Below are 16,043 nucleotides of genomic sequence, written 5' to 3'. Positions count from 1 at the left end.
GTGCGCCCCTCCCTCATAAAACAACTCCAGCTCTTACACTGACTTTTCTGATAGCAGATGGATCTTGGGATTGATGAATTTCTCAGGGTCTGAAGGTACCCACGGGCTCTGCCTGAAAATATGTCTTTGGCTCAGTTCCATCAGAGAAAAAAAAATTATGCCACACCCCATCAGATTCACTCAAATCTGTTTCAGATGCTTTGGACACACTCTAAATGAAAGCAGTTTTGGTATTGCTAAGAAAAGGTTTTCATCTTCGATTATGAATTGGAAACATTGCTATGGAAGGAAAGCATTAAAAAAAACCAAACAAAAAACCACCCAGGAACTTAAATTGTGTTTGACAGCTGCCTATGCCCAAGCTGTTACTTAAACTTTCTTTGAAGCGTGATGTTAACCACAGGAGTCCAGGCCAGAACTGGTGAGCAGCTGTTTTCTGAGACGTTGTTCTGTTTGGTACCGCAATCTTCCCAGATTGCTATTGCACCCCACAGTATCAGGGTTTCACTGTGTGCCAATGAACCCTAGAGTTCACAGAACTCTTTCTTCTACTAAGGTACTAAGGGATAATATTGCACAATTTTTGCAAGCATTTAAGTGTACTTTAAAAACGGTCTGGATGCAGGATGTACAGCCAGTGCCAGGCTTGCCTTCCTGCTCCAGAACGAGACTGCCCTTCCCAGATGGCATGACTTGCATGAGGAACTTTTGATAGTGTCATAGCAATGTACACATTGCTTATCAGACAGAGAATTACATACAGAGCATTTTGACAGCCTCTGGGTTTGTGAATGATTGGTGCTGGCTTTCCATAGAGATGTTACAATGTTATGGTAGGTGTGAGGCTTTGTGTGTCACCTCCCCACCTACCTTACGTCAGTATTATAAAATCATCATCACATATGCTGTTGTACGAGTAATTGCTATAGAACCTCCCTCTGCAGCTGCTGCCATGCAGGGTGGCAAGCTGCTCTGCAGCAGGACTAGGAGAGCCTGGCTCCCTGTGGCTGTGTGTCTGTGAAATTCAGGAGAGTTATGACTGTAGGGCTTTTATGCAATATAGCTTCCCACCCTTTCTCTTAAACACTTCTCTCCATCCTCATGTCATATCAGGAGTACATATTACACTACAATGTTTTTTCTCTACTCCACCACATAGGTACAAACTAAAGGTGCTTGAGACCTCTATCTTTTTGTCAAATACACTAAAAATCCCATATTGCTCAGAAATATATATAATTGCTGGGGTTTGGAGTAAAAAATGGGAGAAATATACACTCACGGATATTTAAAATCTTTTGGAAAGTAGGTTAAAAAAATAGTACATTAGATGTAGGCATTCACTTTCTACCATGCTGCTCAGCAAGAGGAGTAAAATGGTCACAGCACATTATTTATAGGAACAGTGCTAGGGCAGTGCTCCTGAACATCCCGCTGGCAGGGGCGGTTCTGCTCTGTAATAAAAGCCTTTCATCAGTAGGATGCCAGTCATCATTGCTTCCCTATAGTAACATTTCTCAGTACTGGGCTCACTGGAAACCAGAGGCACAGGATTAAATGCTGTCTGTGGCATATTACAACCAAAAGCTGGGCATAGTTATAGTCACCTTATTAGCTCCCTGAAGCTTTCTTTCCTTTCTGAAAGATGGGGTTTTGCACAAGACAGAATGGAGTACTGCTGGGATATGATTTCACAGAGTCATAGAATGGTTTGGGTTGGAAGGGACCATAAGGATCATCCAGTTCCAACCCCCCCACCTTGGCAGGGACATCTTCCACTAGACCAGGTGGCTCAAAGTCCCATGCAACCTCACCCTGAAAACTGCAAGGGATGTGGCATCCACAACTTCTCTGGGCAACTTTGTGCTAGTGCCTTACCACCCTCACAGTAAAGAATCTTTTCCTAGTACCTAATCTAAATTGACACTCTTTCCATTTCAATTCTTTATGTTTCCTTAGATCAGATGAGGCAGAGGCTGTAAGATTTCTGGTATTCCTGCAAAACTGAATATCCTGGGATTTGTTGTCCACACCCTTTGTTTATGCTGTCTTTTCTAGCAACTTCTCAGGTGAGCAGGTAGTTGACATAGAGTTTGCTGCCTTTGAACAAGCAAAACCCCTCTCACAATGCAGAATAGGGACAGGGTTTCGGTTTTAAAAATTTATTCATTTTATAAATACGCACTTTTTTCTATACATCAGCAATTTAACAGCTGATTATGTGACTTTCTAACCAATCAGTCACTTGCTTAAAGCATTTTGAAAGAACTAACAATAGAGTGCAGACTCTAACTCCTGTAAGACTCTTGTGGAGATCTCTGCCAAAGTAGGTCAATGTGTTTGCACATCAGTTTTAGCAGAATTGCTGTAAGATTTCTGAGAGAGGTAAAAATCTGAAATTGCTTAATTTGTTGCTGGCTTTGCAAACTGTTTGGACTTATTTTAAAAAGTGGTTAAAAATATATTGAAACAATTATTATGGAAACTGAGACAATAGCAGTCACGTTGAGAAAAGAAGCAACACGTTCATAGCATTATGCAAAGCTCTAAATGATTCCTTCAGTATTCTGCAAATGTTTCTGATTTAATCCCAGATGTTTCTCATACTCATTATAATTTTTAGCCTCAAGAATTAACAAATTATGAGAACTTTCAGAAACATACAGCAACATTAATCTTCTTAGAAAAAACAGTTTACCTGGTATTCCCTCAGGAAATCAGGAGAAAAAAATAAAAAAATTTCTGGGCAGTTTAGTGAAATATGTGCCAATCCAATTCCTGGTCTGTATCTAGAAGCCATAGCACTTTCCATATCCTAAATATGCATATGGCTGGATGTACAGGTTTTGATAAAATATTATTATACTTTCACTAACATACCATGCAAATGCTTTGGTGCCCTTCCATCTTTCTCTCAAACCAGTATGTTTTCTACAAAGATTCCCAAATTTACTTCTCCTTTCCCAGTCTCCTGTAGCTAAATTTAATTCCTGCTTCTTCAGCTTTGCTAAACAGCTACAACTGATAGCCAATTATCATTTTTGAGCTGTGTTTTCAGCCAAAGAGGTGGATTTAGAGCTCTGAAATGTAAAAACACAACCGCGGCATTTGTATCACATGCAATTGCAACCCTTTCCTATAAATAGCTGGGTCAGGAGAGCACCTGTGTTTTTTCGCTCCCAGCATTTGATGGATAGCTTTGCTGGCATCTCTGCAATAGACACTACACTAAATTCAAAAGAGAGGCTTAGTCAGTTCTAAGTAATGGAAAGTGTCCAAATTCTCCTTGGCTTTGATTCTAACAGAGAAAGACATAATTTTCTTGTCTCCTTCCAGATTAAACTCCATTCCATTTTCTGCTGCCCTCAATGTGCACTCCTGAAAAGCCCACAAATGCATTAACATTCAGTCAATGAGATATTTCTAGCAGCTAGACTACTATAATGTTTAGGTTCTTCTGCAGTTGCAAGGCCTTGATTTTAGCCTGCCCTTACAACGCATAAATTGTCTTTAATTTTGACAGCTCTGAACAATACCATCTTGACAGCCTGTAATGTCTTGTACCCTTGCTAGCTACATCACGCTGTCTTTAAGGCTGCCACTTTGGTCTTCTGTTGATTGCTGATAAGTGAGAAAAAAATCATAATCACCATCTAAATCATTAAAAACCTGGATTTTTATCAGTCCTTGTGGAAATACATGAGGAAACATTTCTTTTTCAGCGCAGATTGTTTGGAAATTCCTCAGAATCCAGGTATAAAAACAATGTGCACATGTTCTTTCTTTTCCTTGTGCAGGATAAATAAACCACCCCCAGCTGATAGCATATCAACAATTCCACATTCAGGCATTGGGGGAATAGGATGAAGGGAGGGATAGCATATCAAGGGAAGCATGAGCAGCAGACTCAGGCTGTGAATGTAAATTATATCTACTGAAGAGACTAGATGTAACCTGCTAATGTTGACCTCTTAAACCCTTCTCTTGAAGATTTCATGCTACAGAAAGTACAAGCTATTTTCTTGCCGCTTGCAACCTTTGGTTCGGTTGCTTGCCGACTCAGGAGGATTTGCTACCCAAGTTTAGCACAGATCATATTTTCAAGGTTTTCTTTGCAACTTCAAAGGGCAGAAGGGTATTTCAGGCTGGAAATGAACAGCAACAGCACACAAGTTTTAGACTGTGCCGAGTGCTGGCACTGTCTGGGTAGGCCAGTCTAACATACTGCAGTGTCCTTGATCCAACCTTGTATGAGCCACCTTGCATATGCTAACATAAGCACTAGCTCAGGGCAAGCTCACCAACCAAGAATATACCCCATCACTCAAGTGGCTTCTACTATGTGTCGAGCTTCGAGTTACTATACTGATGAGGGACCCCAAGCTGGTTTAATGGTAGCTCATGCACATCTCTGCACAGCCACAGTTGTAGATTGCTTGCTATGCAATGTAGTCAAATGTGTTCAAAAAGCATGCATTAGTTCTTAGTGGCCTTTTTCTGCATAAAATTCAGTTCCATTGAAGTCATTCCAGCGGACAGAGCAATGTAGAGGGCCAAAAGGCCAGGTTTCCAGGTTACAGTTTACCCTATTTATTTACTTACTATCCCATCAAAACCACCGAGATGGGTTACAGAGCACACTCCACCAGATTTGACCAGTTTGTTTGTCCACCACATTTCTAGTCTGATTTCCTTAGGAAAGGTTTGTGACTGCAGCCTTTATGCAAGCACATGTACATGCACAAATGTGTCTGTACATTTGCACGTCTATGAATTCCCCTTCTCATCACTGTCCATCACCTACTAGTAACTTCGAAGTTCTTAGCCACTTCCAGCCAAATCTAACAGCAGAGAAGGGATTTCAAACACGCTTATTTTCTATGAGTCTGTATAAACAGGCAGTTAGTTAATGGATAAAAGCTCTATTAGTGTATCAGTAGTCCAGAGAAAAAGCTGTAATTCCTATAGATAGCAGAGACTATGTCTACACTCCTACACAAAATTTTCGAGGACCATTTTCCGCCGTTAAGGGCAGCAGACAATGAACAGCCCATATCATGTAGTACTAAATGCTCTTGCCTTCCTAAACAGGGTGGCGAAATGCAAACTACCTGCTGGAAATCGCCTTGGCCAAAGCTTGCTCTCACACTGTTCCTGTGGTTCAGGAACCATTTGGGAAACTGCTACAGGCACAGGTCAGTATGATGCCAAGCACCATTTGGAGAATTTGACACTACAGAGTATTGAATTCAAGTGGCCAGAAGTGTTCCCTAGGACTGTTTGATTTAGTACAGCCATGGGTAGAAAAACTCAAAAGGAAAGAGTTTAAGAATGTCCCATCCTCAAGGAAAGCTTGGATCAAGGTCACTACCATATAAGACAATGGAGAATCCAAGTATGAGGTGCAACCCTCCAGAAATAGGCCTCGCTAAATCTGTTGCTGGCAGAATGATTTATTTAGCTGATGGCACCTTATTTAGAATTCACTCCCACCAGCCACCCATTTCAAATATGATACAGCAACTCTCATCCCTGGATGCCAGATGCATGAGTACTTTTTTCAGCATTTTAAGACCCCAACTCTTGAGCTACAAGCTCACCAAGTAGTTTCACTTTAAAAATATAGAAGGCTCTAACAGTATTCGCCCTCCAGACATACTAGAAGAACCTTCAGTCCTTTTAACACCTTAAGACAGAGGGCAAAGGAGAAATGCTGCATATATTTTCTCAGAGGGTACTTTACTGGTAAACTTTAAAAAAAATGAGATCTTGGCAAAAGTTTAAAGGGTAACAAAGTAGAGGATAAAGAGGCAAGAATATGAGGAATCATGTAGCGGGCAATTGCTATTTCAATAAGCAAAAACAGGAGTTCAGTCAATATAGAAACTCCACTCTATGCAAGTCATCATTTCCCACCCTGTGAGTCCCAAATTGCAGGCAAGATGTAAAACAGGATGTGAGGGGGGCAAGTTCATGGAATCAACCTGTTCAGTAAAAATTCTATTGGGGTAGCCCCGCAGATTGGTCAGTGATTTCTTTCACTTTCGCTCATGGCTCTTAATATAGCATTCTTCTCTGGTGAGGTCCAGCACTTCATATATTCCTTGCTTATTTAATAACAACATATCAAGCATTACACTTGGACTTGAAAGGTGAACTCTCAAAATGGCATGGTGAATTCAAGATTCTCTATTGCCCATTGATATTGCAGTGTGATTGTACCCCTTGTACAAACCTTAACGATAAGCCCATTTTCAGTAGTTAGGCCACCTTGCATTTTAGAGCTGGTAATCTTGCAGGCCCAGGTATCGTAACCTAAACAAAAATACATAACCCAGATTACCTCCCTCATCCCTCCCACCAACCAGGTTTCTGGGGGGTCCTTATTACAATGCTAGGGATCCGAATGCCAGGGTAAGGGGGAATGTCAGGGTATACCACGGGAAAATGACATGCAGTAAAAATTTTGCTACATAATATTCTCATTGCCTCAAGGGAATCAAAGATACAGCAGAACTCAAACCATTCCTACCTACTCACCATATTATTCTCTTCAGGGTCCTGGATTTGGACCAAATACTTTCCCAATCTACCAAAAACCTTCACTGGTTTCCAACTCGAAATCCTTTCTTGTCCTCCTTTGTCTTCAGCTGCAGAACACCTTCCAGCTGCCACCTGGGAGGGGTGACCACAGGGGGGGCAGAGCAATAAAAACAGCAACATGTACTCTCTATCTTCACTTGAGCCCTACCATCTGGCCATGTGGAAGCTGGATTTGCACAGGACTGTCCAGTGGTAGCTATATAATTTTCTCTTTTTCTCTGATTTAATGGGTTAGACTTTCCAAGTTGTATGGGTTAGCATGTGCTAAGTCAACACTTTGTGGAATGCTTTATTTTGGTTGTGTGTTACCCTTTAAACTAAAGTCCCAGCCAATCAGAGGCTGGGTTAAGGGTTCCAGGTGGCATGGTGTGGGTGTGCTCCGGGGCTGTCTGTGACTGACAGCTGCTCCAGGGCTGCCCCAGGACACTAGCAGGGGCTGCCATGTGGGACAAGGCACTACTTCACTTCTGTGATATTCAACCTGTCCCTTCCCCCACATCCGTCTCCACACTTGAGTTGGTCTGAGCCAATAATTAATATAATAATGCAGTGTCTCACAAGCATTCATTTAGCTTTTTAGATTTTGTTCTCTAGTTTGTTTGTAGTAGCCGCCACCATGATTGTTTTTCCAAGACACTGTAATTATAGGCACCTTTATTGCTTAACACGTGAATCAGATGATTTACTTTATTTGCCATCAGTAGTGACAACTGAGAATTCAGACCATGACCTCCATGGCTAAAGCATGAAGATGTTAAAATCTTAGAGTATGAAGTCTGCTAACCAGCAGCTGCAGAATCTCATATTCCACAGCACAAAGTGAGACATAGGACAAATACTGAATATCTGCATACTGGATATCTGAAGAACAGCATCCTGCAAGGATAAACAGCTGAAAATTGTAGCAATGATGAGAAGAAGATTAAGACTCTGAGGAGCCAGAAACTTGAATGCCCAGGAGGACTCTGAAAATTGCAAGCTCTAGGCTCCATCTCTTGGGTACCAAAGAACGAAGTCTAACATTCCTGCTGGAATATTATTAACATCTGTTTGTATTTCAGTGGCACCTAGTGACCCAAACCCAAGCCTGAGCCAACTAACTGAAAAATGAATACACATGCACCATGAGTCTTTGATGTGCATACATGTGAAGAGAGAGAGTCTTGTGAAGGAAACTCTTTTTGCATGCTGACTCCTTTGTCATAAATCTACTTGTTCCACAAACAACCGCTATAACAAAACTTGGTTGCCTATATACTTTTTCCCCCATACAGAGCAGGCCTCCATCCTTCCCAATTCATCAACATTTTTCTCCTCACCAGAACATCCCCCTTCTTCAAGGTCTTTTTGCCCCCAGAGAGTGCCATGTGGTGGCTGGCTAGACCCTGCAGGCTGGACTCTGATGCCATGGTCACTGCCACCCCAAATGGCCATGGGTGTTGCCTGCTGTCCCATAGGAGCCATGTGTTAGGACTTCATCCTTTCCCAAACTGTAGAAATGTATGAACTTCAGTGCCAGCACACCTTTGCGATCTCTATTCCACTCTGAAATCAACAAACAGGTTCAGAGTTATTGAAGAGGGGCTGACAGACAAGCAGACAGACAGCCAGGCAGAACAGTTGTGTAAGCTTTGTTTCCTTAGGAAAGCAGGCTAAAAAAAGAAACAAAATGCAGTATTCACTCATCATTGTCTACAAAAACACTGAAATCAGCTATTTAACACTTTGCAATGAGTGTAATGGCTCAGCAGAGTTATTTATTCTGCTTGAAAAACCTGTTTCTAGGCCTCAGAGGATTAGCTGAGAAGCAGCATAACCTCTCTGTGACCCTACCCGAGAAGCTGGTCTAACTGGAAGCCTGGAAGCAGTATTTTGAAAGTGGTGGCAGCTATGTATAGCTGTGCTAGAGCTGATCACAGCAAAGGGGAAGTTTTGCAGAGAAAGAAAATACTCCAAGCATCAGAAAGGAGAAAGACTTACAGAAAAGGAGAAGTGAAAAGTAGGATAGGAAGATAAATGAAGAAAAAAAAGCCAGAATCAGCACCTCAACAAATGCATTTAAGTGTGCTAAGGAACATAGTATATCATTTAAATGATAGGTTAAGAGTATGTTAAGATAGTCAGTAGAAGCTGAACAGTGAAGAAATTTGTACAATACAGATTTGATGTTCTTAAACGCTTTTTAAATGATCAGGAAGCGTCACTGCCTCCAAATGCAGTAGATGCCAGAGTAGAGAAGAGCAGGCAACATCAGCAACATGAAGCCAGGGCTGAACCCACAAATCTGTTTTCCTCTATTCACCAGTGTTAGGTTTGAGAGGTCATGTTTACGTGGAATGTAGTAAGCTGTCCAGTTTTGTGAGAATGAGGACATGAAACACGGGAAGGAGATCTCAGCTGCCCAGGCCAGGCCGAACACGGCTCAGAATACCCTCAGCTAATAGTATCTGACAGCAGGAGGATGAAGAAGTGTCAATTAGCAGACAATGAGAGCACTACAAAGCTTCAGTTGGGAAAAATATATTAAGATTATATGTATAAAGCAATACAATGTATATTTTCACATATAAAACCAGAGATACATATTTTACACACATATGCATATGTTTATATGCACTCATATATTTATCTATATAAAGAATGTGATTTTATTCCCCAGCATAATGCTGAGGAATAAAATCACATTCTTTCCTGCACTGGATAATCATCTGTCACTTTAATCCTGGTATCAGGTAAGAGCCTTTAATTATTGATTATTGTCCTTTGCCAGATAAAAGTACTGTATATAATAAGAGTAGGAATAATCTTACAGATTATGTAAGCCCTCTCCTGATCATCATAGGATTACCCAGTACAGGCAATTCTTTAGTGATCTATCCTGGCTAAATTTGAGTGTCACTCTAATTGATTTTTTTCTACCACTTTCTCACAGGCTGTATTTCACTGTTGGTGTCCAACATACCTTCCAAACTGTTTGTTCTGATGTTCAGTCTAAATATTCTTTTTTTATGCCATGGGCTCACATACCTCCCACCTTACTCTAGGTCCCTACTGACAGACACACACTAGACGTCTAATTGCCCTGGGCTCTCCTAGCAGTCAATGAGACAGCTCCAGAGGTTGCAGAGGTTGTAGCTGAAAGTTCCTGCTCTCTACAAGCAATATTACAGCAACACTTCTAATTCAGGTACCTCACTGGGGGTGAGCGGAATCTGGGTCTGAAATATCACCCCCCTCCTTTAAATAGTCACAGATTATTATCTTGTGATTTAATGCCTCAGCCTGCGGACACTCGCAAAACAAACACATCTTATGACTGAAACTCCAGCTTTTTACAACATTACTCTTGTTGCATTTCTCTGGGCTATTTCCTGTTCTCCAATATACTTGTAGTACCATAATGTCCTTAAATTATTACAATTCATAGGGTATACCAGCAAGACCATCTTTACAAATGTCACCAAACATTAAAAATGTTACTTTGCATGCATTTTATATTCCAAAATCAGATAAAATTTTTTGTTTACTAACTGTGTGAACTAAGCAAATATACATCTTCTGGAAATGCTAAGTCTGCATGTTATTTCCTGGACCTGCCTGGTTTACACACCACCTCTCATCTTCATGTCTATGAATTTCATTTGTATCCTATTAACTTCCTCCTCTATGCACCAAGTAAAAAAGTACCATCTCCCACAGCCCACGCCAACAGGGAGTTGTCAGAAGTCCTCTCACCGAGGATTCCCCTTTGGCCATCCTCTCTAGCAGCTAAGGAGGCACCTGTCAATTTGAGAGCAAGTGTTCTGCGTGTTTCTGAGCTCGATTTAGGATGTGCGTTGACCATGATTTGTCTTTTGCTTCCCACAGATGGTTTAAAAAAGACAACTGGGAGACACTGGGGAGGGGGTGTTTGCTGCAGAAAGCAATTCCTTCTCTTATCATGTCACTGTATTTTGTGTCACAGGACAGACATACTGACATACTGCCCCTTATTCAAGTAGGACAGGCTTCTTCATCAGCACAGTTTGAGGTGTGTTTTGACACTATTTCTGCCTTTCCTCATGTATTATCTAGGAATTCATTTTGCAGTGAGATGCGGCAAGTAACCCCAGTGGGTTTTAAACTCTCATCAGTGCTTCCGTGCTGAAAGTACTAATATAGGTATTAAGACCGAGCAGAAATAAAACACTTTCTAATCAATAGAAGCATACGTTTTTATTTGATGCCTTATTTAAAATAGGGAATTTTCTAGTTTCTTACTAACAGCAGTTAAAATGCCTTAATAACAGGTAAAACTGGAAATGAGGTAATGTAGCTTGATCCTCAAGCAGTGAAATATTGCGGGGCTGGCTTTTAAGCTAAGACACAAAGCTCCTATTAGACAAAATGTCGGCATCTTTCAAAAAATATTGGCAGCATATGGAGTAACTTTCTTCTTGATAAGGACTCAACAGTGTAACCAACTAAAGGTCAACATAATCTTAAACCACACCTTAGCACATACCTCATCTTTTTGTCTGCTGAGCCTACAAATATTGACACATTTAATGTTAAGTTTTTAGGGGTTTAGTGACTAAAAGTTAATAGTCAAAGGGACTATTCACATGACTGAAGTTAAGCCTCTGACTATGTGTTTGAACTGTCAGGACTTTGCACATCTTTTGTTCTACTGAAAGTGATAAAGGCAAATTTTTTTCTCATGCTTGAGCTGGAAATCCTAAACCTGTTTCCCAGTGAATTTTGTCACAAGGACATTTTTAATGTGACTTTCCAGGGCTTGTCAGTGTATGTGTGCAGAACCAAAAATGTCATATACAGTATTTAAAATGCAGAGATAATTGAAGAGAAGGTGGCTGAAAAATCATAAAATAGGGAAACAAAACAAAGACCTCACAGAAATGGGAGAATTAAATTTACTGTTACTGTGAATGAGTTTGTATGTTCTTTAGCAGAGAAATAATATAGTATAGATGATTTTTTTTACTGGAGTTACATACCAAATGACTACTCATAAAAATTGTGTTTACTTCTGCTGTGCTCATGACCAGTCTGTGCTTGCTTTCAGTAAGCAGTTCAGTTACACTAGGACTAATGCATCTAAAAAACAAAGTTGAAGTTTGCTCAAGTACTGTCTAATAGAAAATTCTAGATTTCTGCAAATACTTGCTTCCCCAGAATATGTTTTAGATGGGCAGAAATAGTGTTGACACAGCCAAAAGGGAGATAAGAATTAGATACACAAGATTCAGACAAATGAGTTCAAGAAGAATTTCTCTGCACCCTTCACAATTAGGACACCCTATCTGCCTACAGTTATTGTGTGATAATATGACAAAACTGGTATGGCTGTGGTAAATACCAGCTAGGCACACATCCTACTTTTCCAAAGAACTCTGCATCAAAGAAGCCTGTCTCTTTGGGGGAAAAAAACCTAAAATTATTTATTCCTAGCTTGAGATTTTAAAGATTTGTGTCTTATCACAACAGACACATTCACCCTGATCATTCAAGAAAATCACACGTAAATTGCAGAATTTTTAGACATCACAGAATTCCCAGTGTAGTCAGGGAACACAAAGCATGTTCTTAAACAAAGCATTTTCCTAAACGCTTTCCTCTGTTACGGTTAGGATCAGTCAAAAGAAAACAATTCCACACAGTCTTTGCGACTGAGAACTACAAACTAAGAGCTCACATTTCCAGCTTTATTAAACAGTCTTATGCAAATGTTTATGATTAAATCATAAAAACTAAAACTAATCTAAAAAATGGTTGACTTGCTACTTTGCTCATTGGTTTTTCAGAGGGAAAAAAAAAAGGGAGGGTCTAGTTAACTGCTGCATCATTTTCCATTGATTTGATCATCTATTTTATTTAATCTTCAGGATAATTATATATACCATTTGGCTGACTAATCAAAGATTAAATAGTTAACAATCTAAGACCTGTACTCTACAAACACTTAATTAAATAAAATGATATCACACTACAGTGGTGCTGTATTCATTACAGTTGTAGGTAGAGGTATCCGAGAAATACTTTCCAGAACGTGATGCTTCTGTAAGATGCAAGTTCATCAGCTGACTGCGAACGCAAGTGAAAATGGAGAAGTAAAGGAGAGTAAGATGATAACTGCGATAAAATCATGGTGGTCTTTTCACTGTTAACTCATTAGTCATGGGCTGGTGAAGGGTCTACTTTTAACCCTCGCTCTGCAATATAGTCTATATAGTCCTGCACATAGTCTATGCACTTATAGTCTATAAAATTTAACATGATGATAAAGCTTCTAGAAGTCCTTCATAAAAATGGAATCTGAATGCAATCTCTATTAAAAACAAGACTACCTACTCGGCCACAATCCCCAAGTGCAGGTAAAATGAATATTTTAAAGCAACTTTTCCAGATGATCTAGAAAGATAGGATTTTGAGTATACTGGCATTGGAGTAGACATGACTAGTCTAAAGAGAGCTGATATTTTCAGAAAGATTGCTAGATTTGTTGACTTCTACAAGCATTTATTTAATAAAAACTTGTGAGAAAATTTCCTTTTCCCAAACATTCAACATTATTTAATAAGAATTAAAATACAGCATGAAAAATGTCTCAGTAGGCGTTTTGGAATCAGTAAACTCAATCAACTCAACCAACCAGCCAACTAAAAACAAAACAAGAAAGGAAGATCAAGACTTGGCTTGAACTTTCTAAGAAAATGCAGAAGCAGAATTACCACATTTTCAGAGCTGAAAGGTGAGAATTTTCTTATGAGTACTTCTCTAAGAAAGAAGAAAAATCTGCATACATCTTTGCAAATCAACTTAGGGACTACAGTCAGCAATATTAATGAACACAGAAAAGCCTTCTGTCTAAACCAACAATGGCAGCTTCTTAAGAAAAAATTTCTTTTCATTAAAGTTTTAAAAAAATTATTTATGAAGCAGTCACACAGGATTTAAAGCACACATCAGACTGATTTGTCATAATTCTGACTGTCTTGAGTAAAAACCCCATAGTATTCCTGTTTGTTGGCTTTAAAATTTCTCTGTACAAAGACATAAACTACTGCATATATGAATGCATACAACTGTGTAAAACAGTAAAGGAGCCAAACAAAGAAAATATTAAAATACCGCTTTTTTGGTATCCTTGGAGAATCTGTGGTAGTAACAAGGCTTGTTGTTTCCTGTCTGAAGAAATATTACATATATGGGAGACAGATCTCTAAATATTTACACTGTGAAGATCTTGTTCTCTTGCACTAGCCTGAATCAGAAGATTTTGAAGTTGAAATAAGTGTTATTTCAGATATTCACTCTCCCTGCCTGGCAGCAAGGACTGCATCAATCTCATCTGTGCTTGCTCATTTGGGAAGCATGTATTCAGGAGATGCAATCCAAAGGGATTCCTCTATCCTGGCAACACTGCAGCAGTCTACCGTCTCCAACCGAGGTAATGATGGGATTGCAGGACTGTCTGCCCTGTAGTCATGAGCAGTGACCATGGTCAGCAAGGTGCTGAATCCATCCAATGATGACACAAGAACATCTGCATCCAGCTAGCTGATCAATATGGTTAATTAAAAAATAGCAGGTGGACCTGTTTGGAATAACTGTTGGGTAATTTCACTTACTGTTCACCTGTGGTCAGTTGTGTGGTGGCTGAATTTTTAAATATTTGGTGTTTTGTAAATCAGGTATATGATGAAATTTCTTTCCCCACTTTGAACAACTAGAGAACACAACCCATAACAATTATAAATTTCAGTGGTTTAATTTTAATTTCATAAACCTTAATGAGTATGAAAAAAATTAAAATAATTAATCTGAGAATCCCATTTGCATGCTTAGACTGAGGTTTACAAAAAATGAAAGCATGAGAAGTAAGTGTATACCTGAAGAAAACAGATAAACAAAGACAAAGGGCGTAACAGGGAAATGTTCGTATTTACAGCACTAAAAATTAATTTCAAACATACCACTTCAGATGTGCTATGTCTAGTCTAGACCATCATTTGGATTGTTAACCAGTCAGTGACCACTTTATGCAGAAAAAAATAACACTGTTATCTAAATTTCATTTTTTCTTCAGTTTCTCTTGTATAAGAAGAAAACTATATACACCCAATTGAAAGAAACTTTCATATGCTGTACTAAAAAGCAGCCCCAAAGACTACCAACTATTTAAAATGAACGTAAGTTAGTTAGTGTGGGCAAAACAACCAATTCAGCAATAACAATACTACTATTTTAATTTTTTTTCAGGCTTGCTGATGTCGATTAGGTGCATTCAAACTTTGCAGCTCAATCCTTTTTGACTTGCTTTTACACAAATTTTTAAGGCTAGAAAGCAACTAATCTGTATTCATAGCCTATGTGTTTTAAAAGTAGTTGGACTCTGTTCAAACATTCAAAAAAATCATCTTTGAGCTGCAGCTCATCATAGAAGACTTAATTCCTCAAGGAAATTGTTCTGGGAAAGTTATAAGCAGATAGAACAAGAATTTATAATGGAAGTTGGCTTGCAATATCAAGCTCTTATCTAAAAAATGTTTACACATGTGAGTATCTCATTTAAGACAACCTAAGACTTCAGTAGTGCACCAAGATACAGACAGGCTGTGGGCACCTTTGTGATGCTGTCCTGAAATCTGTGAGAGTTACACAAAGAGTTGGAGGGAGCTCACATTCAGGCAGTATTATCTTAAAATATGGTCTTCTATCCGATTATCAGTTTTAAAAAAATAATATTATCTGGCTCTTAGAAAAGGCAGAATCTTATTTAATTTTGTGTCAATTGCTCTGTAGTATCTGTCAAAAGCAGTACAGCCATGGAAGAAGCCAGGGTTGCAAGTCTACCTTTCAGGTACCTGGAGACTTGAGCTGAAAGTCTGCATTCCAGATAAAAGGAATTAGGCTGCAAAAGGCAGAGTTTTCTTGAAAGCCACCCCTATCCCCCCACCAACTGAGAGCTAGATAAGCCAGGTTAGGAGGGAGAGGCAAGATGGTAGGGTGAAATTCAGTAACAGGCAGCAAAAGCTCCCACTATGTGTATGACCTTGAATCCTCGCCCTTTTCACAAAATGGAGCAAAAAAAGCAGCTTTTCAGTTCCTCAGTGATTAAAAACCACACACTAAACATGGGAGACTCAAATCTCCTCTCTGCCTGAAGGAACTAACATTTACATCTCCCACAAGAACTCTCTAATGACTCAGCTATATGATATAATACCTTGGATTCTCACATTTTTTTCTTGTTAAAGCTCTACTACTCTTCCTTATGTGCTTAAATATTCACTGCAGCAAAAGCCAAGCCCTGTGCCCTGTTGACTGTCCTAATCAGCAGGCTTCATAGTCACATTACAACATTAGCCAGAGCCCACCAAGTCCTGCAAACACTTTATCACTCCATGCAACCTGGGGCAGTTTCAAAGCAGTGATTT

Source organism: Pseudopipra pipra, chromosome 2, assembly GCF_036250125.1.
Source record: "Pseudopipra pipra isolate bDixPip1 chromosome 2, bDixPip1.hap1, whole genome shotgun sequence".
Classification (NCBI taxonomy): domain Eukaryota; kingdom Metazoa; phylum Chordata; class Aves; order Passeriformes; family Pipridae; genus Pseudopipra; species Pseudopipra pipra.
The sequence above is the reverse complement of the archived record's forward strand: the minus strand, read 5'-3'. Positions refer to the sequence as shown.